Genomic DNA, 25,013 nt, shown 5'->3' on the forward strand with positions numbered 1-25,013 from the left:
GCACAGCCGTTGTTTTTCTCCATGGGAAGTTTTTCGTTAAGGAAAAACACCGTTGTCATTTTCTTGCCAGCCGGCGGTATTTCTTGTGCAGCGATGAGCCAGATTTGTATTTCGTATTTCGCAAGTTGTGTGAATTTCTTGAAGTTGAAAGTGAATTCGCTCCAGAAAAGAAATGTCCAGTCGCATGAAAGCCGTGGCTGTTTGTTAAACCGCAGGACCTGAGCTTGCGTTCTGTTTCTCATGGCGTTCGCAAAGGCGATTCCTGCCTTTAAAACTGCTGTGACTGCGACTGAAAGTGGCGTGTGGCGCAGCTTCTAAAGTCTTGTTGACGCTCCTCGATGTTGCTTTCTCTCTGCCTAAGGAAGTTCGATTGTCGCGTCGGAACGGGGAGACCTAATCCTTCCAGCTTTAAGCCACCCTTCAGTCTTCTGAAGGGTGTCCGAGTGCTAGCATGTCATTTGGCTTTTTTTTGGGGGGAAGCGGAGAGCGACATTGAAAAAGGTTACCGCCGCCGCCTCGCCCTCCGTGTTAAATGATCGCAAGCCGGCGGCGGCGGCGCTCCCTGTAGTCGTGGCCGAGCGGTTAAGGCGATGGGCTAGAAAGCCATTGGGGTCTCCCCGCGTCGGCTCGAATCCTGCCCACTACGGCGCCCTTCTCCTGTCGCTTCGGCCTGCCCAGAAAAAGGCAGAGTGCCGTTTCTCTCTTCCTGCTTCTTGTACAAACGCTAAATCGCTTGGACCTGCTGCCTTGGAAGTAATGTCTTCAACATCCACCAGTGACATTTCACAGCTGGAAGCACACAGCCACGCTTTTGGCATTGGCATGTCTTGCGCCCTACTTCCAGCCTTTGAAGACCTAATTATTCAAACTGAAAGAACCGGCTGAATGAGTGTTTGCAGTGCACCAGGAGGAGCAGGGACCATAGCATTGGAGGGGTGAGGATGGCGCAGATGGAAACGTTTTCATGCGCTCCTCTGGGAGGAATGAAAAGAAAAGACGAAACCGGAAACAGTAGTAGCCGCAAGACGAAGTGTCTTCAAGCGCCAAGCAAGCGCTCCTCGTTAGTATAGTGGTGCGTATCCCCGCCTGTCACGTGGGAGACCAGGGATGGATTGCTTGACGGCGAGCCAGGTTGCTTTTCTCCCATCAGATTCCAACCGCTAATGCTAACGCAGTGTGTGGGAGCTTACATGCTTTTCCTTTCCCGTCTTTTTCGGACGACTATTCCAAAGGGGTAACCTGAAGGAATAGGGGCCTGAAGACACGAGGCATTCTTAAACCAGCACTGGGCTGCACGGCCATCTGTTGTGATCAGGTTATATTCGAGTCAAAAAGCCAGAGCATCCGCTTCCATCCTATGGAGCACGAGCTAAATCGGAAGAGGCAGGGGATACACCTACGCCTATCGGCGCACGTTCCCTGCGTCAGGCTGCTTCACCCATTTGCACCCGACTGGAGACGGCACTGAGCAAGCTTTTTGTCAGGAGTGGGATTCGAACCCACACCTCCAGGGGAGACTGCGACCTGAACGCAGCGCCTTAGACCGCTCGGCCATCCTGACGCGGGCCCCCTGTCCCGGGGCGGTCTGATGAGCCACCGCGATCCCACTGCGCTCCTCGAGTATCGCACTGTTATTAATACTACAGTGTGACTCCAGCATTAAAATGTTTGGAAAATGTGTCGGCTTTTATAATCCAGTGTAGAGCAGCATGTGATGATTTGTGCTACAACACCAAGCGCTCAAAGTGACGTCTGCGTTTGTCGTTGAAACTTTCAACTCTTTCATCACTTATGTAGGAAATAAAAAGAGCAGTTGTGCGCCACACGCAGAGAGGCCGTCAGCAGAGTGGCGCAGCGGAAGCGTGCTGGGCCCATAACCCAGAGGTCGATGGATCGAAACCATCCTCTGCTACATGTGTCCTATGCACGATTCCTAAGCATGCCATTGGGTTAGCAAAGTGCCTTCAAATAGTCTGCATCTCCCTTTCTTTAAATTCTGTCCTGAGTTTCTCTCTCGTGTGTGTTTGTGCAAGCTTGACACTTGCGGGACTCTTTAATCTTCACCAATACGGAGATGACCAAATGTGTCTTCGGTTGTTCTGAGGTCTTTGATAGTTTCTTTGAAAGCTTCAACTGAACCTCGAAATCGAAGCAGTTATGTCTATATTGATTTCTCGCGTTAATCATTACGAACCAGGAACAGCCAGCACACTCGGTCGCATTAGTAATTATGTCACGTCTCTACTTAGCAGAGCATTCAAAGGCCCACTGGAAGTAGTAAAGCACTAAAACACTGCAAAACTGAACTCGGGAAAATCATACTGGGAGCTCTGAGCGATGTCTGCATCCAAGCCATCCAATACGGACTCTGAAACCTTGGAATATCAACACTATGATGCGCTACCTTTTACCTGGAGCAAAACGATGGAATTAGAAGAATGCTTACCGCAGGATACAACTGTGCCGCTGTTATTTGGAGCACGGTTTTCACTTGCATGAAAACTACAGCAGAACGTAGAAGGATGATCACTGAGGAGTCCACGCGGGCATGCTGAGGAGATTGTAGGTCGTACATTTCAATGATTACTGACATTTGCGCTGCTGGAGGTATAGTAATCAACAAAGAACAGGGTGTGCTACTCTCGAATCCGGTCAGCACATGATGAAAAGCCAGGAAGTATACCTTGTCAAATTGCCGTCAACAGGGACAAGTTAACCACCAGCTCCACCGGCGCCCGGCTAGCTCAGTCGGTAGAGCATGAGACTCTTAATCTCAGGGTCGTGGGTTCGAGCCCCACGTTGGGCGGTGCCCGTCTCCTTATTAACAAAGTTTCCCGCTCATCCTTGAACCTCTTACACCTCGATGGTACCGAGCACTGCGTTTTAATGCACAGGTGTGATCAAACCGAGATGAAAAGGGCGTATCTAGCTCCTTGCCCGAGAGATAAATCAAAGGTTCCGCAGATAATCCCTTGGCTCCGGTCACCCGGACGCAGATAGGAGCTGCAGCCATCATAACTTGTATGAAAACTAAGAAGAGCTCCTGTCTATTTACAGTTTCATTTACTCTAGCGTTTCCTTAAACATTGCGTGTACGAAGGCTAAGAAATTGGAGAGCTATTCTAATACAATAACTATTAGGAATCTTTTCGGCATAACAGTTTCACTGTGATTTTGCAGGTAACACGTACGTTGGGAAAACATTTTGAACGCGATCAATAACCGCACTGGAAAAATGTGGGAAAGAAAGGGCGAAAAGCGACTCTTCAACATGTGGAAATATCTTCCTGAGCGGAGCCCTCTTCTCGAAGCTCAACACTCTGCAAGAGTCACTTCTCCCAACTTGCGCCCGCAGGTTTCCGTAGTGTGCCTGCAAAGAGCCATCCGCTTGAGACAGGTGCACCTCCCGATTTCATTGAACTAAGCTAGATGCACAATTTCTAATGCAGCCTTCATCACAATAGACAGTTCATTTCTCGAAAGCTTGTCGTAAAAAAAGGAAACAAAGAACGAAAACGTATAGCTGACAATCTTCTGAAGATGCAGATTCATCTTTGGGGAAATGGACATTTTATGTATGCAGATGCTTTTCAAGCGCTGGTTTTAGAACGTCGCTGTGCTTCCAGCATCCTTTTCAGCCTTCTAAACTGGCTACCGAGGTGCCGATCACATTGTAAAGCGGTTGAGAGGCCGGAGCTGCTCAAACCGCTCTTGCCGTTTCCCATCAATCAAAAGCACTATGTTGTTTCTTTGTATGGAAAGCTTTTCAAGTCTGGCATCGACACGCACCTTTCCTGAAACGTCCAAAAGGTGAATGCTTCGCAAAGAAATCCAGTCTACCTTCAGGGGGCATGATGTTGAAATCGGAATGAGCCCTGGGTGGGCTTGAAGCAGCAGCTGTTCAGTTAACAGCTGCACAGAAACGCACCCCGCTTGCTTTGTATCATTCGCAAGTTTCTGGTTAAAGAGTAAAAAAGGCTGGAATTCTTCTGCCAGCCGGCAGGATTTCTTCTGCACTCACCCAGAAAAGCCAAGAATTGTATTTCATCTTTCGCAAGCTGTATTTTCCAGGAGGAGAATGAATACTTGCATTAAACTGAATCAAGCCGACAGAGACGCACAGCCGTTGTTTTTCTCCATGGGAAGTTTTTCGTTAAGGAAAAACACCGTTGTCATTTTCTTGCCAGCCGGCGGTATTTCTTGTGCAGCGATGAGCCAGATTTGTATTTCGTATTTCGCAAGTTGTGTGAATTTCTTGAAGTTGAAAGTGAATTCGCTCCAGAAAAGAAATGTCCAGTCGCATGAAAGCCGTGGCTGTTTGTTAAACCGCAGGACCTGAGCTTGCGTTCTGTTTCTCATGGCGTTCGCAAAGGCGATTCCTGCCTTTAAAACTGCTGTGACTGCGACTGAAAGTGGCGTGTGGCGCAGCTTCTAAAGTCTTGTTGACGCTCCTCGATGTTGCTTTCTCTCTGCCTAAGGAAGTTCGATTGTCGCGTCGGAACGGGGAGACCTAATCCTTCCAGCTTTAAGCCACCCTTCAGTCTTCTGAAGGGTGTCCGAGTGCTAGCATGTCATTTGGCTTTTTTTTGGGGGGAAGCGGAGAGCGACATTGAAAAAGGTTACCGCCGCCGCCTCGCCCTCCGTGTTAAATGATCGCAAGCCGGCGGCGGCGGCGCTCCCTGTAGTCGTGGCCGAGCGGTTAAGGCGATGGGCTAGAAAGCCATTGGGGTCTCCCCGCGTCGGCTCGAATCCTGCCCACTACGGCGCCCTTCTCCTGTCGCTTCGGCCTGCCCAGAAAAAGGCAGAGTGCCGTTTCTCTCTTCCTGCTTCTTGTACAAACGCTAAATCGCTTGGACCTGCTGCCTTGGAAGTAATGTCTTCAACATCCACCAGTGACATTTCACAGCTGGAAGCACACAGCCACGCTTTTGGCATTGGCATGTCTTGCGCCCTACTTCCAGCCTTTGAAGACCTAATTATTCAAACTGAAAGAACCGGCTGAATGAGTGTTTGCAGTGCACCAGGAGGAGCAGGGACCATAGCATTGGAGGGGTGAGGATGGCGCAGATGGAAACGTTTTCATGCGCTCCTCTGGGAGGAATGAAAAGAAAAGACGAAACCGGAAACAGTAGTAGCCGCAAGACGAAGTGTCTTCAAGCGCCAAGCAAGCGCTCCTCGTTAGTATAGTGGTGCGTATCCCCGCCTGTCACGTGGGAGACCAGGGATGGATTGCTTGACGGCGAGCCAGGTTGCTTTTCTCCCATCAGATTCCAACCGCTAATGCTAACGCAGTGTGTGGGAGCTTACATGCTTTTCCTTTCCCGTCTTTTTCGGACGACTATTCCAAAGGGGTAACCTGAAGGAATAGGGGCCTGAAGACACGAGGCATTCTTAAACCAGCACTGGGCTGCACGGCCATCTGTTGTGATCAGGTTATATTCGAGTCAAAAAGCCAGAGCATCCGCTTCCATCCTATGGAGCACGAGCTAAATCGGAAGAGGCAGGGGATACACCTACGCCTATCGGCGCACGTTCCCTGCGTCAGGCTGCTTCACCCATTTGCACCCGACTGGAGACGGCACTGAGCAAGCTTTTTGTCAGGAGTGGGATTCGAACCCACACCTCCAGGGGAGACTGCGACCTGAACGCAGCGCCTTAGACCGCTCGGCCATCCTGACGCGGGCCCCCTGTCCCGGGGCGGTCTGATGAGCCACCGCGATCCCACTGCGCTCCTCGAGTATCGCACTGTTATTAATACTACAGTGTGACTCCAGCATTAAAATGTTTGGAAAATGTGTCGGCTTTTATAATCCAGTGTAGAGCAGCATGTGATGATTTGTGCTACAACACCAAGCGCTCAAAGTGACGTCTGCGTTTGTCGTTGAAACTTTCAACTCTTTCATCACTTATGTAGGAAATAAAAAGAGCAGTTGTGCGCCACACGCAGAGAGGCCGTCAGCAGAGTGGCGCAGCGGAAGCGTGCTGGGCCCATAACCCAGAGGTCGATGGATCGAAACCATCCTCTGCTACATGTGTCCTATGCACGATTCCTAAGCATGCCATTGGGTTAGCAAAGTGCCTTCAAATAGTCTGCATCTCCCTTTCTTTAAATTCTGTCCTGAGTTTCTCTCTCGTGTGTGTTTGTGCAAGCTTGACACTTGCGGGACTCTTTAATCTTCACCAATACGGAGATGACCAAATGTGTCTTCGGTTGTTCTGAGGTCTTTGATAGTTTCTTTGAAAGCTTCAACTGAACCTCGAAATCGAAGCAGTTATGTCTATATTGATTTCTCGCGTTAATCATTACGAACCAGGAACAGCCAGCACACTCGGTCGCATTAGTAATTATGTCACGTCTCTACTTAGCAGAGCATTCAAAGGCCCACTGGAAGTAGTAAAGCACTAAAACACTGCAAAACTGAACTCGGGAAAATCATACTGGGAGCTCTGAGCGATGTCTGCATCCAAGCCATCCAATACGGACTCTGAAACCTTGGAATATCAACACTATGATGCGCTACCTTTTACCTGGAGCAAAACGATGGAATTAGAAGAATGCTTACCGCAGGATACAACTGTGCCGCTGTTATTTGGAGCACGGTTTTCACTTGCATGAAAACTACAGCAGAACGTAGAAGGATGATCACTGAGGAGTCCACGCGGGCATGCTGAGGAGATTGTAGGTCGTACATTTCAATGATTACTGACATTTGCGCTGCTGGAGGTACAGTAATCAACAAAGAACAGGGTGTGCTACTCTCGAATCCGGTCAGCACATGATGAAAAGCCAGGAAGTATACCTTGTCAAATTGCCGTCAACAGGGACAAGTTAACCACCAGCTCCACCGGCGCCCGGCTAGCTCAGTCGGTAGAGCATGAGACTCTTAATCTCAGGGTCGTGGGTTCGAGCCCCACGTTGGGCGGTGCCCGTCTCCTTATTAACAAAGTTTCCCGCTCATCCTTGAACCTCTTACACCTCGATGGTACCGAGCACTGCGTTTTAATGCACAGGTGTGATCAAACCGAGATGAAAAGGGCGTATCTAGCTCCTTGCCCGAGAGATAAATCAAAGGTTCCGCAGATAATCCCTTGGCTCCGGTCACCCGGACGCAGATAGGAGCTGCAGCCATCATAACTTGTATGAAAACTAAGAAGAGCTCCTGTCTATTTACAGTTTCATTTACTCTAGCGTTTCCTTAAACATTGCGTGTACGAAGGCTAAGAAATTGGAGAGCTATTCTAATACAATAACTATTAGGAATCTTTTCGGCATAACAGTTTCACTGTGATTTTGCAGGTAACACGTACGTTGGGAAAACATTTTGAACGCGATCAATAACCGCACTGGAAAAATGTGGGAAAGAAAGGGCGAAAAGCGACTCTTCAACATGTGGAAATATCTTCCTGAGCGGAGCCCTCTTCTCGAAGCTCAACACTCTGCAAGAGTCACTTCTCCCAACTTGCGCCCGCAGGTTTCCGTAGTGTGCCTGCAAAGAGCCATCCGCTTGAGACAGGTGCACCTCCCGATTTCATTGAACTAAGCTAGATGCACAATTTCTAATGCAGCCTTCATCACAATAGACAGTTCATTTCTCGAAAGCTTGTCGTAAAAAAAGGAAACAAAGAACGAAAACGTATAGCTGACAATCTTCTGAAGATGCAGATTCAGCTTTGGGGAAATGGACATTTTATGTATGCAGATGCTTTTCAAGCGCTGGTTTTAGAACGTCGCTGTGCTTCCAGCATCCTTTTCAGCCTTCTAAACTGGCTACCGAGGTGCCGATCACATTGTAAAGCGGTTGAGAGGCCGGAGCTGCTCAAACCGCTCTTGCCGTTTCCCATCAATCAAAAGCACTATGTTGTTTCTTTGTATGGAAAGCTTTTCAAGTCTGGCATCGACACGCACCTTTCCTGAAACGTCCAAAAGGTGAATGCTTCGCAAAGAAATCCAGTCCACCTTCAGGGGGCATGATGTTGAAATCGGAATGAGCCCTGGGTGGGCTTGAAGCAGCAGCTGTTCAGTTAACAGCTGCACAGAAACGCACCCCGCTTGCTTTGTATCATTCGCAAGTTTCTGGTTAAAGAGTAAAAAAGGCTGGAATTCTTCTGCCAGCCGGCAGGATTTCTTCTGCACTCACCCAGAAAAGCCAAGAATTGTATTTCATCTTTCGCAAGCTGTATTTTCCAGGAGGAGAATGAATACTTGCATTAAACTGAATCAAGCCGACAGAGACGCACAGCCGTTGTTTTTCTCCATGGGAAGTTTTTCGTTAAGGAAAAACACCGTTGTCATTTTCTTGCCAGCCGGCGGTATTTCTTGTGCAGCGATGAGCCAGATTTGTATTTCGTATTTCGCAAGTTGTGTGAATTTCTTGAAGTTGAAAGTGAATTCGCTCCAGAAAAGAAATGTCCAGTCGCATGAAAGCCGTGGCTGTTTGTTAAACCGCAGGACCTGAGCTTGCGTTCTGTTTCTCATGGCGTTCGCAAAGGCGATTCCTGCCTTTAAAACTGCTGTGACTGCGACTGAAAGTGGCGTGTGGCGCAGCTTCTAAAGTCTTGTTGACGCTCCTCGATGTTGCTTTCTCTCTGCCTAAGGAAGTTCGATTGTCGCGTCGGAACGGGGAGACCTAATCCTTCCAGCTTTAAGCCACCCTTCAGTCTTCTGAAGGGTGTCCGAGTGCTAGCATGTCATTTGGCTTTTTTTTGGGGGGAAGCGGAGAGCGACATTGAAAAAGGTTACCGCCGCCGCCTCGCCCTCCGTGTTAAATGATCGCAAGCCGGCGGCGGCGGCGCTCCCTGTAGTCGTGGCCGAGCGGTTAAGGCGATGGGCTAGAAAGCCATTGGGGTCTCCCCGCGTCGGCTCGAATCCTGCCCACTACGGCGCCCTTCTCCTGTCGCTTCGGCCTGCCCAGAAAAAGGCAGAGTGCCGTTTCTCTCTTCCTGCTTCTTGTACAAACGCTAAATCGCTTGGACCTGCTGCCTTGGAAGTAATGTCTTCAACATCCACCAGTGACATTTCACAGCTGGAAGCACACAGCCACGCTTTTGGCATTGGCATGTCTTGCGCCCTACTTCCAGCCTTTGAAGACCTAATTATTCAAACTGAAAGAACCGGCTGAATGAGTGTTTGCAGTGCACCAGGAGGAGCAGGGACCATAGCATTGGAGGGGTGAGGATGGCGCAGATGGAAACGTTTTCATGCGCTCCTCTGGGAGGAATGAAAAGAAAAGACGAAACCGGAAACAGTAGTAGCCGCAAGACGAAGTGTCTTCAAGCGCCAAGCAAGCGCTCCTCGTTAGTATAGTGGTGCGTATCCCCGCCTGTCACGTGGGAGACCAGGGATGGATTGCTTGACGGCGAGCCAGGTTGCTTTTCTCCCATCAGATTCCAACCGCTAATGCTAACGCAGTGTGTGGGAGCTTACATGCTTTTCCTTTCCCGTCTTTTTCGGACGACTATTCCAAAGGGGTAACCTGAAGGAATAGGGGCCTGAAGACACGAGGCATTCTTAAACCAGCACTGGGCTGCACGGCCATCTGTTGTGATCAGGTTATATTCGAGTCAAAAAGCCAGAGCATCCGCTTCCATCCTATGGAGCACGAGCTAAATCGGAAGAGGCAGGGGATACACCTACGCCTATCGGCGCACGTTCCCTGCGTCAGGCTGCTTCACCCATTTGCACCCGACTGGAGACGGCACTGAGCAAGCTTTTTGTCAGGAGTGGGATTCGAACCCACACCTCCAGGGGAGACTGCGACCTGAACGCAGCGCCTTAGACCGCTCGGCCATCCTGACGCGGGCCCCCTGTCCCGGGGCGGTCTGATGAGCCACCGCGATCCCACTGCGCTCCTCGAGTATCGCACTGTTATTAATACTACAGTGTGACTCCAGCATTAAAATGTTTGGAAAATGTGTCGGCTTTTATAATCCAGTGTAGAGCAGCATGTGATGATTTGTGCTACAACACCAAGCGCTCAAAGTGACGTCTGCGTTTGTCGTTGAAACTTTCAACTCTTTCATCACTTATGTAGGAAATAAAAAGAGCAGTTGTGCGCCACACGCAGAGAGGCCGTCAGCAGAGTGGCGCAGCGGAAGCGTGCTGGGCCCATAACCCAGAGGTCGATGGATCGAAACCATCCTCTGCTACATGTGTCCTATGCACGATTCCTAAGCATGCCATTGGGTTAGCAAAGTGCCTTCAAATAGTCTGCATCTCCCTTTCTTTAAATTCTGTCCTGAGTTTCTCTCTCGTGTGTGTTTGTGCAAGCTTGACACTTGCGGGACTCTTTAATCTTCACCAATACGGAGATGACCAAATGTGTCTTCGGTTGTTCTGAGGTCTTTGATAGTTTCTTTGAAAGCTTCAACTGAACCTCGAAATCGAAGCAGTTATGTCTATATTGATTTCTCGCGTTAATCATTACGAACCAGGAACAGCCAGCACACTCGGTCGCATTAGTAATTATGTCACGTCTCTACTTAGCAGAGCATTCAAAGGCCCACTGGAAGTAGTAAAGCACTAAAACACTGCAAAACTGAACTCGGGAAAATCATACTGGGAGCTCTGAGCGATGTCTGCATCCAAGCCATCCAATACGGACTCTGAAACCTTGGAATATCAACACTATGATGCGCTACCTTTTACCTGGAGCAAAACGATGGAATTAGAAGAATGCTTACCGCAGGATACAACTGTGCCGCTGTTATTTGGAGCACGGTTTTCACTTGCATGAAAACTACAGCAGAACGTAGAAGGATGATCACTGAGGAGTCCACGCGGGCATGCTGAGGAGATTGTAGGTCGTACATTTCAATGATTACTGACATTTGCGCTGCTGGAGGTACAGTAATCAACAAAGAACAGGGTGTGCTACTCTCGAATCCGGTCAGCACATGATGAAAAGCCAGGAAGTATACCTTGTCAAATTGCCGTCAACAGGGACAAGTTAACCACCAGCTCCACCGGCGCCCGGCTAGCTCAGTCGGTAGAGCATGAGACTCTTAATCTCAGGGTCGTGGGTTCGAGCCCCACGTTGGGCGGTGCCCGTCTCTTTATTAACAAAGTTTCCCGCTCATCCTTGAACCTCTTACACCTCGATGGTACCGAGCACTGCGTTTTAATGCACAGGTGTGATCAAACCGAGATGAAAAGGGCGTATCTAGCTCCTTGCCCGAGAGATAAATCAAAGGTTCCGCAGATAATCCCTTGGCTCCGGTCACCCGGACGCAGATAGGAGCTGCAGCCATCATAACTTGTATGAAAACTAAGAAGAGCTCCTGTCTATTTACAGTTTCATTTACTCTAGCGTTTCCTTAAACATTGCGTGTACGAAGGCTAAGAAATTGGAGAGCTATTCTAATACAATAACTATTAGGAATCTTTTGGGCATAACAGTTTCACTGTGATTTTGCAGGTAACACGTACGTTGGGAAAACATTTTGAACGCGATCAATAACCGCACTGGAAAAATGTGGGAAAGAAAGGGCGAAAAGCGACTCTTCAACATGTGGAAATATCTTCCTGAGCGGAGCCCTCTTCTCGAAGCTCAACACTCTGCAAGAGTCACTTCTCCCAACTTGCGCCCGCAGGTTTCCGTAGTGTGCCTGCAAAGAGCCATCCGCTTGAGACAGGTGCACCTCCCGATTTCATTGAACTAAGCTAGATGCACAATTTCTAATGCAGCCTTCATCACAATAGACAGTTCATTTCTCGAAAGCTTGTCGTAAAAAAAGGAAACAAAGAACGAAAACGTATAGCTGACAATCTTCTGAAGATGCAGATTCAGCTTTGGGGAAATGGACATTTTATGTATGCAGATGCTTTTCAAGCGCTGGTTTTAGAACGTCGCTGTGCTTCCAGCATCCTTTTCAGCCTTCTAAACTGGCTACCGAGGTGCCGATCACATTGTAAAGCGGTTGAGAGGCCGGAGCTGCTCAAACCGCTCTTGCCGTTTCCCATCAATCAAAAGCACTATGTTGTTTCTTTGTATGGAAAGCTTTTCAAGTCTGGCATCGACACGCACCTTTCCTGAAACGTCCAAAAGGTGAATGCTTCGCAAAGAAATCCAGTCTACCTTCAGGGGGCATGATGTTGAAATCGGAATGAGCCCTGGGTGGGCTTGAAGCAGCAGCTGTTCAGTTAACAGCTGCACAGAAACGCACCCCGCTTGCTTTGTATCATTCGCAAGTTTCTGGTTAAAGAGTAAAAAAGGCTGGAATTCTTCTGCCAGCCGGCAGGATTTCTTCTGCACTCACCCAGAAAAGCCAAGAATTGTATTTCATCTTTCGCAAGCTGTATTTTCCAGGAGGAGAATGAATACTTGCATTAAACTGAATCAAGCCGACAGAGACGCACAGCCGTTGTTTTTCTCCATGGGAAGTTTTTCGTTAAGGAAAAACACCGTTGTCATTTTCTTGCCAGCCGGCGGTATTTCTTGTGCAGCGATGAGCCAGATTTGTATTTCGTATTTCGCAAGTTGTGTGAATTTCTTGAAGTTGAAAGTGAATTCGCTCCAGAAAAGAAATGTCGCTTGAAAGCCGTGGCTGTTTGTTAAACCGCAGGACCTGAGCTTGCGTTCTGTTTCTCATGGCGTTCGCAAAGGCGATTCCTGCCTTTAAAACTGCTGTGTCTGCGACTGAAAGTGGCGTGTGGCGCAGCTTCTAAAGTCTTGTTGACGCTCCTCGATGTTGCTTTCTCTCTGCCTAAGGAAGTTCGATTGTCGCGTCGGAACGGGGAGACCTAATCCTTCCAGCTTTAAGCCACCCTTCAGTCTTCTGAAGGGTGTCCGAGTGCTAGCATGTCATTTGGCTTTTTTTGGGGGGAAGCGGAGAGCGACATTGAAAAAGGTTACCGCCGCCGCCTCGCCCTCCGTGTTAAATGATTGCAAGCCGGCGGCGGCGGCGCTCCCTGTAGTCGTGGCCGAGCGGTTAAGGCGATGGGCTAGAAAGCCATTGGGGTCTCCCCGCGTCGGCTCGAATCCTGCCCACTACGGCGCCCTTCTCCTGTCGCTTCGGCCTGCCCAGAAAAAGGCAGAGTGCCGTTTCTCTCTTCCTGCTTCTTGTACAAACGCTAAATCGCTTGGACCTGCTGCCTTGGAAGTAATGTCTTCAACATCCACCAGTGACATTTCACAGCTGGAAGCACACAGCCACGCTTTTGGCATTGGCATGTCTTGCGCCCTACTTCCAGCCTTTGAAGACCTAATGATTCAAACTGAAAGAACCGGCTGAATGAGTGTTTGCAGTGCACCAGGAGGAGCAGGGACCATAGCATTGGAGGGGTGAGGATGGCGCAGATGGAAACGTTTTCATGCGCTCCTCTGGGAGGAATGAAAAGAAAAGACGAAACCGGAAACAGTAGTAGCCGCAAGACGAAGTGTCTTCAAGCGCCAAGCAAGCGCTCCTCGTTAGTATAGTGGTGCGTATCCCCGCCTGTCACGTGGGAGACCAGGGATGGATTGCTTGACGGCGAGCCAGGTTGCTTTTCTCCCATCAGATTCCAACCGCTAATGCTAACGCAGTGTGTGGGAGCTTACATGCTTTTCCTTTCCCGTCTTTTTCGGACGACTATTCCAAAGGGGTAACCTGAAGGAATAGGGGCCTGAAGACACGAGGCATTCTTAAACCAGCACTTGGCTGCACGGCCATGTGTTGTGATCAGGTTATATTCGAGTCAAAAAGCCAGAGCATCCGCTTCCATCCTATGGAGCACGAGCTAAATCGGAAGAGGCAGGGGATACACCTACGCCTATCGGCGCACGTTCCCTGCGTCAGGCTGCTTCACCCATTTGCACCCGACTGGAGACGGCACTGAGCAAGCTTTTTGTCAGGAGTGGGATTCGAACCCACGCCTCCAGGGGAGACTGCGACCTGAACGCAGCGCCTTAGACCGCTCGGCCATCCTGACGTGGGCCCCCTGTCCCGGGGCGGTCTGATGAGCCACCGCGATCCCACTACGCTCCTCGAGTATCGCACTGTTATTAATACCACAGTGTGACTCCAGCATTAAAATGTTTGGAAAATGTGTCGGCTTTTATAATCCAGTGTAGAGCAGCATGTGATGATTTGTGCTACAACACCAAGCGCTCAAAGTGACGTCTGCGTTTGTCGTTGAAACTTTCAACTCTTTCATCACTTATGTAGGAAATAAAAAGAGCAGTTGTGCGCCACACGCAGAGAGGCCGTCAGCAGAGTGGCGCAGCGGAAGCGTGCTGGGCCCATAACCCAGAGGTCGATGGATCGAAACCATCCTCTGCTACATGTGTCCTATGCACGATTCCTAAGCATGCCATTGGGTTAGCAAAGTGCCTTCAAATAGTCTGCATCTCCCTTTCTTTAAATTCTGTCCTGAGTTTCTCTCTCGTGTGTGTTTGTGCAAGCTTGACACTTGCGGGACTCTTTAATCTTCACCAATACGGAGATGACCAAATGTGTCTTCGGTTGTTCTGAGGTCTTTGATAGTTTCTTTGAAAGCTTCAACTGAACCTCGAAATCGAAGCAGTTATGTCTATATTGATTTCTCGCGTTAATCATTACGAACCAGGAACAGCCAGCACACTCGGTCGCATTAGTAATTATGTCACGTCTCTACTTAGCAGAGCATTCAAAGGCCCACTGGAAGTAGTAAAGCACTAAAACACTGCAAAACTGAACTCGGGAAAATCATACTGGGAGCTCTGAGCGATGTCTGCATCCAAGCCATCCAATACGGACTCTGAAACCTTGGAATATCAACACTATGATGCGCTACCTTTTACCTGGAGCAAAACGATGGAATTAGAAGAATGCTTACCGCAGGATACAACTGTGCCGCTGTTATTTGGAGCACGGTTTTCACTTGCATGAAAACTACAGCAGAACGTAGAAGGATGATCACTGAGGAGTCCACGCGGGCATGCTGAGGAGATTGTAGGTCGTACATTTCAATGATTACTGACATTTGCGCTGCTGGAGGTACAGTAATCAACAAAGAACAGGGTGTGCTACTCTCGAATCCGGTCAGCACATGATGAAAAGCCAGGAAGTATACCTTGTCAAATTGCCGTCAACAGGGACAAGTTAACCACCAGCTCCTCCGGCGCCCGGCTAGCTCAGTCGGTAGAGCATGAGACTCTTAATCTCAGGGTCGTGGGTTCGAGCCCCATGTTGGGCGGTGCCCGTCTCTTTATTAACAAAGTTTCCCGCTCATCCATGAACCTCTTACACCTCGATGGTACCGAGCACTGCGTTTTAATGCACAGGTGTGATCAAACCGAGATGAAAAGGGCGTATCTAGCTCCTTGCCCGAGAGATAAATCAAAGGTTCCGCAGATAATCCCTTGGCTCCGGTCACCCGGACGCAGATAGGAGCTGCAGCCATCATAACTTGTATGAAAACTAAGAAGAGCTCCTGTCTATTTACAGTTTCATTTACTCTAGCGTTTCCTTAAACATTGCGTGTACGAAGGCTAAGAAATTGGAGAGCTATTCTAATACAATAACTATTAGGAATCTTTTGGGCATAACAGTTTCACTGTGATTTTGCAGGTAACACGTACGTTGGGAAAACATTTTGAACGCGATCAATAACCGCACTGGAAAAATGTGGGAAAGAAAGGGCGAAAAGCGACTCTTCAACATGTGGAAATATCTTCCTGAGCGGAGCCCTCTTCTCGAAGCTCAACACTCTGCAAGAGTCACTTCTCCCAACTTGCGCCCGCAGGTTTCCGTAGTGTGCCTGCAAAGAGCCATCCGCTTGAGACAGGTGCACCTCCCGATTTCATTGAACTAAGCTAGATGCACAATTTCTAATGCAGCCTTCATCACAATAGACAGTTCATTTCTCGAAAGCTTGTCGTAAAAAAAGGAAACAAAGAACGAAAACGTATAGCTGACAATCTTCTGAAGATGCAGATTCAGCTTTGGGGAAATGGACATTTTATGTATGCAGATGCTTTTCAAGCGCTGGTTTTAGAACGTCGCTGTGCTTCCAGCATCCTTTTCAGCCTTCTAAACTGGCTACCGAGGTGCCGATCACATTGTAAAGCGGTTGAGAGGCCGGAGCTGCTCAAACCGCTCTTGCCGTTTCCCATCAATCAAAAGCACTATGTTGTTTCTTTGTATGGAAAGCTTTTCAAGTCTGGCATCGACACGCACCTTTCCTGAAACGTCCAAAAGGTGAATGCTTCGCAAAGAAATCCAGTCTACCTTCAGGGGGCATGATGTTGAAATCGGAATGAGCCCTGGGTGGGCTTGAAGCAGCAGCTGTTCAGTTAACAGCTGCACAGAAACGCACCCCGCTTGCTTTGTATCATTCGCAAGTTTCTGGTTAAAGAGTAAAAAAGGCTGGAATTCTTCTGCCAGCCGGCAGGATTTCTTCTGCACTCACCCAGAAAAGCCAAGAATTGTATTTCATCTTTCGCAAGCTGTATTTTCCAGGAGGAGAATGAATACTTGCATTAAACTGAATCAAGCCGACAGAGACGCACAGCCGTTGTTTTTCTCCATGGGAAGTTTTTCGTTAAGGAAAAACACCGTTGTCATTTTCTTGCCAGCCGGCGGTATTTCTTGTGCAGCGATGAGCCAGATTTGTATTTCGTATTTCGCAAGTTGTGTGAATTTCTTGAAGTTGAAAGTGAATTCGCTCCAGAAAAGAAATGTCGCTTGAAAGCCGTGGCTGTTTGTTAAACCGCAGGACCTGAGCTTGCGTTCTGTTTCTCATGGCGTTCGCAAAGGCGATTCCTGCCTTTAAAACTGCTGTGTCTGCGACTGAAAGTGGCGTGTGGCGCAGCTTCTAAAGTCTTGTTGACGCTCCTCGATGTTGCTTTCTCTCTGCCTAAGGAAGTTCGATTGTCGCGTCGGAACGGGGAGACCTAATCCTTCCAGCTTTAAGCCACCCTTCAGTCTTCTGAAGGGTGTCCGAGTGCTAGCATGTCATTTGGCTTTTTTTGGGGGGAAGCGGAGAGCGACATTGAAAAAGGTTACCGCCGCCGCCTCGCCCTCCGTGTTAAATGATTGCAAGCCGGCGGCGGCGGCGCTCCCTGTAGTCGTGGCCGAGCGGTTAAGGCGATGGGCTAGAAAGCCATTGGGGTCTCCCCGCGTCGGCTCGAATCCTGCCCACTACGGCGCCCTTCTCCTGTCGCTTCGGCCTGCCCAGAAAAAGGCAGAGTGCCGTTTCTCTCTTCCTGCTTCTTGTACAAACGCTAAATCGCTTGGACCTGCTGCCTTGGAAGTAATGTCTTCAACATCCACCAGTGACATTTCACAGCTGGAAGCACACAGCCACGCTTTTGGCATTGGCATGTCTTGCGCCCTACTTCCAGCCTTTGAAGACCTAATGATTCAAACTGAAAGAACCGGCTGAATGAGTGTTTGCAGTGCACCAGGAGGAGCAGGGACCATAGCATTGGAGGGGTGAGGATGGCGCAGATGGAAACGTTTTCATGCGCTCCTCTGGGAGGAATGAAAAGAAAAGACGAAACCGGAAACAGTAGTAGCCGCAAGACGAAGTGTCTTCAAGCGCCAAGCAAGCGCTCCTCGTTAGTATAGTGGTGCGTATCCCCGCCTGTCACGTGGGAGACCAGGGATGGGTTGCTTGACGGCGAGCCAGGTTGCTTTTCTCCCATCAGATTCCAACCGCTAATGCTAACGCAGTGTGTGGGAGCTTACATGCTTTTCCTTTCCCGTCTTTTTCGGACGACTATTCCAAAGGGGTAACCTGAAGGAATAGGGGCCTGAAGACACGAGGCATTCTTAAACCAGCACTTGGCTGCACGGCCATCTGTTGTGATCAGGTTATATTCGAGTCAAAAAGCCAGAGCATCCGCTTCCATCCTATGGAGCACGAGCTAAATCGGAAGAGGCAGGGGATACACCTACGCCTATCGGCGCACGTTCCCTGCGTCAGGCTGCTTCACCCATTTGCACCCGACTGGAGACGGCACTGAGCAAGCTTTTTGTCAGGAGTGGGATTCGAACCCACGCCTCCAGGGGAGACTACGACCTGAACGCAGCGCCTTAGACCGCTCGGCCATCCTGACGCGGGCCCCCTGTCCCGGGGCGGTCTGATGAGCCACCGCGATCCCACTACGCTCCTCGAGTATCGCACTGTTATTAATACTACAGTGTGACTCCAGCATTAAAATGTTTGGAAAATGTGTCGGCTTTTATAATCCAGTGTAGAGCAGCATGTGATGATTTGTGCTACAACACCAAGCGCTCAAAGTGACGTCTGCGTTTGTCGTTGAAACTTTCAACTCTTTCATCACTTATGTAGGAAATAAAAAGAGCAGTTGTGCGCCACACGCAGAGAGGCCGTCAGCAGAGTGGCGCAGCGGAAGCGTGCTGGGCCCATAACCCAGAGGTCGATGGATCGAAACCATCCTCTGCTACATGTGTCCTATGCACGATTCCTAAGCATGCCATTGGGTTAGCAAAGTGCCTTCAAATAGTCTGCATCTCCCTTTCTTTAAATTCTGTCCTGAGTTTCTCTCTCGTGTGTGTTTGTGCAAGCTTGACACTTGCGGGACTCTTTAATCTTCACCAATACGGAGATGACCAAATGTGTCTTCGGTTGTTCTGAGGTCTTTGATAGTTTCTTTGAAAGCTTCAACTGAACCTCGAAATCGAAGCAGTTATGTCTATATTGATTTCTCGCGTTAATCATTACGAACCAGGAACAGCCAGCACACTCGGTCGCATTAGTAATTATGTCACGTCTCTACTTAGCAGAGCATTCAAAGGCCCACTGGAAGTAGTAAAGCACTAAAACACTGCAAAACTGAACTCGGGAAAATCATACTGGGAGCTCTGAGCGATGTCTGCATCCAAGCCATCCAATACGGACTCTGAAACCTTGGAATATCAACACTATGATGCGCTACCTTTTACCTGGAGCAAAACGATGGAATTAGAAGAATGCTTACCGCAGGATACAACTGTGCCGCTGTTATTTGGAGCACGGTTTTCACTTGCATGAAAACTACAGCAGAACGTAGAAGGATGATCACTGAGGAGTCCACGCGGGCATGCTGAGGAGATTGTAGGTCGTACATTTCAATGATTACTGACATTTGCGCTGCTGGAGGTACAGTAATCAACAAAGAACAGGGTGTGCTACTCTCGAATCCGGTCAGCACATGATGAAAAGCCAGGAAGTATACCTTGTCAAATTGCCGTCAACAGGGACAAGTTAACCACCAGCTCCACCGGCGCCCGGCTAGCTCAGTCGGTAGAGCATGAGACTCTTAATCTCAGGGTCGTGGGTTCGAGCCCCACGTTGGGCGGTGCCCGTCTCTTTATTAACAAAGTTTCCCGCTCATCCATGAACCTCTTACACCTCGATGGTACCGAGCACTGCGTTTTAATGCACAGGTGTGATCAAACCGAGATGAAAAGGGCGTATCTAGCTCCTTGCCCGAGAGATAAATCAAAGGTTCCGCAGATAATCCCTTGGCTCCGGTCACCCGGACGCAGATAGGAGCTGCAGCCATCATAACTTGTATGAAAACTAAGAAGAGCTCCTGTCTATTTACAGTTTCATTTACTCTAGCGTTTCCTTAAACATTGCGTGTACGAAGGCTAAGAAATTGGAGAGCTATTCTAATACAATAACTATTAGGAATCTTTTCGGCATAACAGTTTCACTGTGATTTTGCAGGTAACACGTACGTTGGGAAAACATTTTGAACGCGATCAATAACCGCACTGGAAAAATGTGGGAAAGAAAGGGCGAAAAGCGACTCTTCAACATGTGGAAATATCTTCCTGAGCGGAGCCCTCTTCTCGAAGCTCAACACTCTGCAAGAGTCACTTCTCCCAACTTGCGCCCGCAGGTTTCCGTAGTGTGCCTGCAAAGAGCCATCCGCTTGAGACAGGTGCACCTCCCGATTTCATTGAACTAAGCTAGATGCACAATTTCTAATGCAGCCTTCATCACAATAGACAGTTCATTTCTCGAAAGCTTGTCGTAAAAAAAGGAAACAAAGAACGAAAACGTATAGCTGACAATCTTCTGAAGATGCAGATTCATCTTTGGGGAAATGGACATTTTATGTATGCAGATGCTTTTCAAGCGCTGGTTTTAGAACGTCGCTGTGCTTCCAGCATCCTTTTCAGCCTTCTAAACTGGCTACCGAGGTGCCGATCACATTGTAAAGCGGTTGAGAGGCCGGAGCTGCTCAAACCGCTCTTGCCGTTTCCCATCAATCAAAAGCACTATGTTGTTTCTTTGTATGGAAAGCTTTTCAAGTCTGGCATCGACACGCACCTTTCCTGAAACGTCCAAAAGGTGAATGCTTCGCAAAGAAATCCAGTCTACCTTCAGGGGGCATGATGTTGAAATCGGAATGAGCCCTGGGTGGGCTTGAAGCAGCAGCTGTTCAGTTAACAGCTGCACAGAAACGCACCCCGCTTGCTTTGTATCATTCGCAAGTTTCTGGTTAAAGAGTAAAAAAGGCTGGAATTCTTCTGCCAGCCGGCAGGATTTCTTCTGCACTCACCCAGAAAAGCCAAGAATTGTATTTCATCTTTCGCAAGCTGTATTTTCCAGGAGGAGAATGAATACTTGCATTAAACTGAATCAAGCCGACAGAGACGCACAGCCGTTGTTTTTCTCCATGGGAAGTTTTTCGTTAAGGAAAAACACCGTTGTCATTTTCTTGCCAGCCGGCGGTATTTCTTGTGCAGCGATGAGCCAGATTTGTATTTCGTATTTCGCAAGTTGTGTGAATTTCTTGAAGTTGAAAGTGAATTCGCTCCAGAAAAGAAATGTCGCTTGAAAGCCGTGGCTGTTTGTTAAACCGCAGGACCTGAGCTTGCGTTCTGTTTCTCATGGCGTTCGCAAAGGCGATTCCTGCCTTTAAAACTGCTGTGTCTGCGACTGAAAGTGGCGTGTGGCGCAGCTTCTAAAGTCTTGTTGACGCTCCTCGATGTTGCTTTCTCTCTGCCTAAGGAAGTTCGATTGTCGCGTCGGAACGGGGAGACCTAATCCTTCCAGCTTTAAGCCACCCTTCAGTCTTCTGAAGGGTGTCCGAGTGCTAGCATGTCATTTGGCTTTTTTTGGGGGGAAGCGGAGAGCGACATTGACAAAGGTTACCGCCGCCGCCTCGCCCTCCGTGTTAAATGATTGCAAGCCGGCGGCGGCGGCGCTCCCTGTAGTCGTGGCCGAGCGGTTAAGGCGATGGGCTAGAAAGCCATTGGGGTCTCCCCGCGTCGGCTCGAATCCTGCCCACTACGGCGCCCTTCTCCTGTCGCTTCGGCCTGCCCAGAAAAAGGCAGAGTGCCGTTTCTCTCTTCCTGCTTCTTGTACAAACGCTAAATCGCTTGGACCTGCTGCCTTGGAAGTAATGTCTTCAACATCCACCAGTGACATTTCACAGCTGGAAGCACACAGCCACGCTTTTGGCATTGGCATGTCTTGCGCCCTACTTCCAGCCTTTGAAGACCTAATGATTCAAACTGAAAGAACCGGCTGAATGAGTGTTTGCAGTGCACCAGGAGGAGCAGGGACCATAGCATTGGAGGGGTGAGGATGGCGCAGATGGAAACGTTTTCATGCGCTCCTCTGGGAGGAATGAAAAGAAAAGACGAAACCGGAAACAGTAGTAGCCGCAAGACGAAGTGTCTTCAAGCGCCAAGCAAGCGCTCCTCGTTAGTATAGTGGTGCGTATCCCCGCCTGTCACGTGGGAGACCAGGGATGGGTTGCTTGACGGCGAGCCAGGTTGCTTTTCTCCCATCAGATTCCAACCGCTAATGCTAACGCAGTGTGTGGGAGCTTACATGCTTTTCCTTTCCCGTCTTTTTCGGACGACTATTCCAAAGGGGTAACCTGAAGGAATAGGGGCCTGAAGACACGAGGCATTCTTAAACCAGCACTTGGCTGCACGGCCATCTGTTGTGATCAGGTTATATTCGAGTCAAAAAGCCAGAGCATCCGCTTCCATCCTATGGAGCACGAGCTAAATCGGAAGAGGCAGGGGATACACCTACGCCTATCGGCGCACGTTCCCTGCGTCAGGCTGCTTCACCCATTTGCACCCGACTGGAGACGGCACTGAGCAAGCTTTTTGTCAGGAGTGGGATTCGAACCCACGCCTCCAGGGGAGACTACGACCTGAACGCAGCGCCTTAGACCGCTCGGCCATCCTGACGCGGGCCCCCTGTCCCGGGGCGGTCTGATGAGCCACCGCGATCCCACTACGCTCCTCGAGTATCGCACTGTTATTAATACTACAGTGTGACTCCAGCATTAAAATGTTTGGAAAATGTGTCGGCTTTTATAATCCAGTGTAGAGCAGCATGTGATGATTTGTGCTACAACACCAAGCGCTCAAAGTGACGTCTGCGTTTGTCGTTGAAACTTTCAACTCTTTCATCACTTATGTAGGAAATAAAAAGAGCAGTTGTGCGCCACACGCAGAGAGGCCGTCAGCAGAGTGGCGCAGCGGAAGCGTGCTGGGCCCATAACCCAGAGGTCGATGGATCGAAACCATCCTCTGCTACATGTGTCCTATGCACGATTCCTAAGCATGCCATTGGGTTAGCAAAGTGCCTTCAAATAGTCTGCATCTCCCTTTCTTTAAATTCTGTCCTGAGTTTCTCTCTCGTGTGTGTTTGTGCAAGCTTGACACTTGCGGGACTCTTTAATCTTCACCAATACGGAGATGACCAAATGTGTCTTCGGTTGTTCTGAGGTCTTTGATAGTTTCTTTGAAAGCTTCAACTGAACCTCGAAATCGAAGCAGTTATGTCTATATTGATTTCTCGCGTTAATCATTACGAACCAGGAACAGCCAGCACACTCGGTCGCATTAGTAATTATGTCACGTCTCTACTTAGCAGAGCATTCAAAGGCCCACTGGAAGTAGTAAAGCACTAAAACACTGCAAAACTGAACTCGGGAAAATCATACTGGGAGCTCTGAGCGATGTCTGCATCCAAGCCATCCAATACGGACTCTGAAACCTTGGAATATCAACACTATGATGCGCTACCTTTTACCTGGAGCAAAACGATGGAATTAGAAGAATGCTTACCGCAGGATACAACTGTGCCGCTGTTATTTGGAGCACGGTTTTCACTTGCATGAAAACTACAGCAGAACGTAGAAGGATGATCACTGAGGAGTCCACGCGGGCATGCTGAGGAGATTGTAGGTCGTACATTTCAATGATTACTGACATTTGCGCTGCTGGAGGTACAGTAATCAACAAAGAACAGGGTGTGCTACTCTCGAATCCGGTCAGCACATGATGAAAAGCCAGGAAGTATACCTTGTCAAATTGCCGTCAACAGGGACAAGTTAACCACCAGCTCCACCGGCGCCCGGCTAGCTCAGTCGGTAGAGCATGAGACTCTTAATCTCAGGGTCGTGGGTTCGAGCCCCACGTTGGGCGGTGCCCGTCTCCTTATTAACAAAGTTTCCCGCTCATCCTTGAACCTCTTACACCTCGATGGTACCGAGCACTGCGTTTTAATGCACAGGTGTGATCAAACCGAGATGAAAAGGGCGTATCTAGCTCCTTGCCCGAGAGATAAATCAAAGGTTCCGCAGATAATCCCTTGGCTCCGGTCACCCGGACGCAGATAGGAGCTGCAGCCATCATAACTTGTATGAAAACTAAGAAGAGCTCCTGTCTATTTACAGTTTCATTTACTCTAGCGTTTCCTTAAACATTGCGTGTACGAAGGCTAAGAAATTGGAGAGCTATTCTAATACAATAACTATTAGGAATCTTTTCGGCATAACAGTTTCACTGTGATTTTGCAGGTAACACGTACGTTGGGAAAACATTTTGAACGCGATCAATAACCGCACTGGAAAAATGTGGGAAAGAAAGGGCGAAAAGCGACTCTTCAACATGTGGAAATATCTTCCTGAGCGGAGCCCTCTTCTCGAAGCTCAACACTCTGCAAGAGTCACTTCTCCCAACTTGCGCCCGCAGGTTTCCGTAGTGTGCCTGCAAAGAGCCATCCGCTTGAGACAGGTGCACCTCCCGATTTCATTGAACTAAGCTAGATGCACAATTTCTAATGCAGCCTTCATCACAATAGACAGTTCATTTCTCGAAAGCTTGTCGTAAAAAAAGGAAACAAAGAACGAAAACGTATAGCTGACAATCTTCTGAAGATGCAGATTCATCTTTGGGGAAATGGACATTTTATGTATGCAGATGCTTTTCAAGCGCTGGTTTTAGAACGTCGCTGTGCTTCCAGCATCCTTTTCAGCCTTCTAAACTGGCTACCGAGGTGCCGATCACATTGTAAAGCGGTTGAGAGGCCGGAGCTGCTCAAACCGCTCTTGCCGTTTCCCATCAATCAAAAGCACTATGTTGTTTCTTTGTATGGAAAGCTTTTCAAGTCTGGCATCGACACGCACCTTTCCTGAAACGTCCAAAAGGTGAATGCTTCGCAAAGAAATCCAGTCTACCTTCAGGGGGCATGATGTTGAAATCGGAATGAGCCCTGGGTGGGCTTGAAGCAGCAGCTGTTCAGTTAACAGCTGCACAGAAACGCACCCCGCTTGCTTTGTATCATTCGCAAGTTTCTGGTTAAAGAGTAAAAAAGGCTGGAATTCTTCTGCCAGCCGGCAGGATTTCTTCTGCACTCACCCAGAAAAGCCAAGAATTGTATTTCATCTTTCGCAAGCTGTATTTTCCAGGAGGAGAATGAATACTTGCATTAAACTGAATCAAGCCGACAGAGACGCACAGCCGTTGTTTTTCTCCATGGGAAGTTTTTCGTTAAGGAAAAACACCGTTGTCATTTTCTTGCCAGCCGGCGGTATTTCTTGTGCAGCGATGAGCCAGATTTGTATTTCGTATTTCGCAAGTTGTGTGAATTTCTTGAAGTTGAAAGTGAATTCGCTCCAGAAAAGAAATGTCGCTTGAAAGCCGTGGCTGTTTGTTAAACCGCAGGACCTGAGCTTGCGTTCTGTTTCTCATGGCGTTCGCAAAGGCGATTCCTGCCTTTAAAACTGCTGTGTCTGCGACTGAAAGTGGCGTGTGGCGCAGCTTCTAAAGTCTTGTTGACGCTC

General features: G+C 48.9%; 12 non-coding genes across 12 annotated transcripts; 6 read left to right on the forward strand and 6 right to left on the reverse strand.

Moving 5' to 3' along the window:
* Positions 1–1,478: 1,478 nt before the first annotated feature.
* Positions 1,479–1,561, reverse strand: trnal-cag (transfer RNA leucine (anticodon CAG)). The gene has a single exon. It is a non-coding gene; the product is annotated as a tRNA-Leu (tRNA).
* Positions 1,562–2,733: 1,172 nt separating this feature from the next.
* On the forward strand, positions 2,734–2,806 carry trnak-cuu (transfer RNA lysine (anticodon CUU)). The gene has a single exon. It is a non-coding gene; the product is annotated as a tRNA-Lys (tRNA).
* A 2,789-nt stretch (positions 2,807–5,595) lies between these two features.
* On the reverse strand, positions 5,596–5,678 carry trnal-cag (transfer RNA leucine (anticodon CAG)). The gene has a single exon. It is a non-coding gene; the product is annotated as a tRNA-Leu (tRNA).
* Positions 5,679–6,850: 1,172 nt separating this feature from the next.
* Positions 6,851–6,923, forward strand: trnak-cuu (transfer RNA lysine (anticodon CUU)). Its single transcript has one exon. It is a non-coding gene; the product is annotated as a tRNA-Lys (tRNA).
* Positions 6,924–9,712: 2,789 nt separating this feature from the next.
* On the reverse strand, positions 9,713–9,795 carry trnal-cag (transfer RNA leucine (anticodon CAG)). Its single transcript has one exon. It is a non-coding gene; the product is annotated as a tRNA-Leu (tRNA).
* Positions 9,796–10,967: 1,172 nt separating this feature from the next.
* trnak-cuu (transfer RNA lysine (anticodon CUU)) lies at positions 10,968–11,040 on the forward strand. The gene has a single exon. It is a non-coding gene; the product is annotated as a tRNA-Lys (tRNA).
* Positions 11,041–13,823: 2,783 nt separating this feature from the next.
* trnal-cag (transfer RNA leucine (anticodon CAG)) lies at positions 13,824–13,906 on the reverse strand. Its single transcript has one exon. It is a non-coding gene; the product is annotated as a tRNA-Leu (tRNA).
* Positions 13,907–15,078: 1,172 nt separating this feature from the next.
* Positions 15,079–15,151, forward strand: trnak-cuu (transfer RNA lysine (anticodon CUU)). Its single transcript has one exon. It is a non-coding gene; the product is annotated as a tRNA-Lys (tRNA).
* A 2,783-nt stretch (positions 15,152–17,934) lies between these two features.
* trnal-cag (transfer RNA leucine (anticodon CAG)) lies at positions 17,935–18,017 on the reverse strand. Its single transcript has one exon. It is a non-coding gene; the product is annotated as a tRNA-Leu (tRNA).
* A 1,172-nt stretch (positions 18,018–19,189) lies between these two features.
* Positions 19,190–19,262, forward strand: trnak-cuu (transfer RNA lysine (anticodon CUU)). The gene has a single exon. It is a non-coding gene; the product is annotated as a tRNA-Lys (tRNA).
* A 2,783-nt stretch (positions 19,263–22,045) lies between these two features.
* trnal-cag (transfer RNA leucine (anticodon CAG)) lies at positions 22,046–22,128 on the reverse strand. Its single transcript has one exon. It is a non-coding gene; the product is annotated as a tRNA-Leu (tRNA).
* A 1,172-nt stretch (positions 22,129–23,300) lies between these two features.
* On the forward strand, positions 23,301–23,373 carry trnak-cuu (transfer RNA lysine (anticodon CUU)). Its single transcript has one exon. It is a non-coding gene; the product is annotated as a tRNA-Lys (tRNA).
* Positions 23,374–25,013: the final 1,640 nt, after the last annotated feature.

The sequence above is a fragment of the Lepisosteus platostomus genome, chromosome 26, assembly GCF_059453375.1.
Source record: "Lepisosteus platostomus isolate fLepPlt1 chromosome 26, fLepPlt1.hap1, whole genome shotgun sequence".
Classification (NCBI taxonomy): domain Eukaryota; kingdom Metazoa; phylum Chordata; class Actinopteri; order Semionotiformes; family Lepisosteidae; genus Lepisosteus; species Lepisosteus platostomus.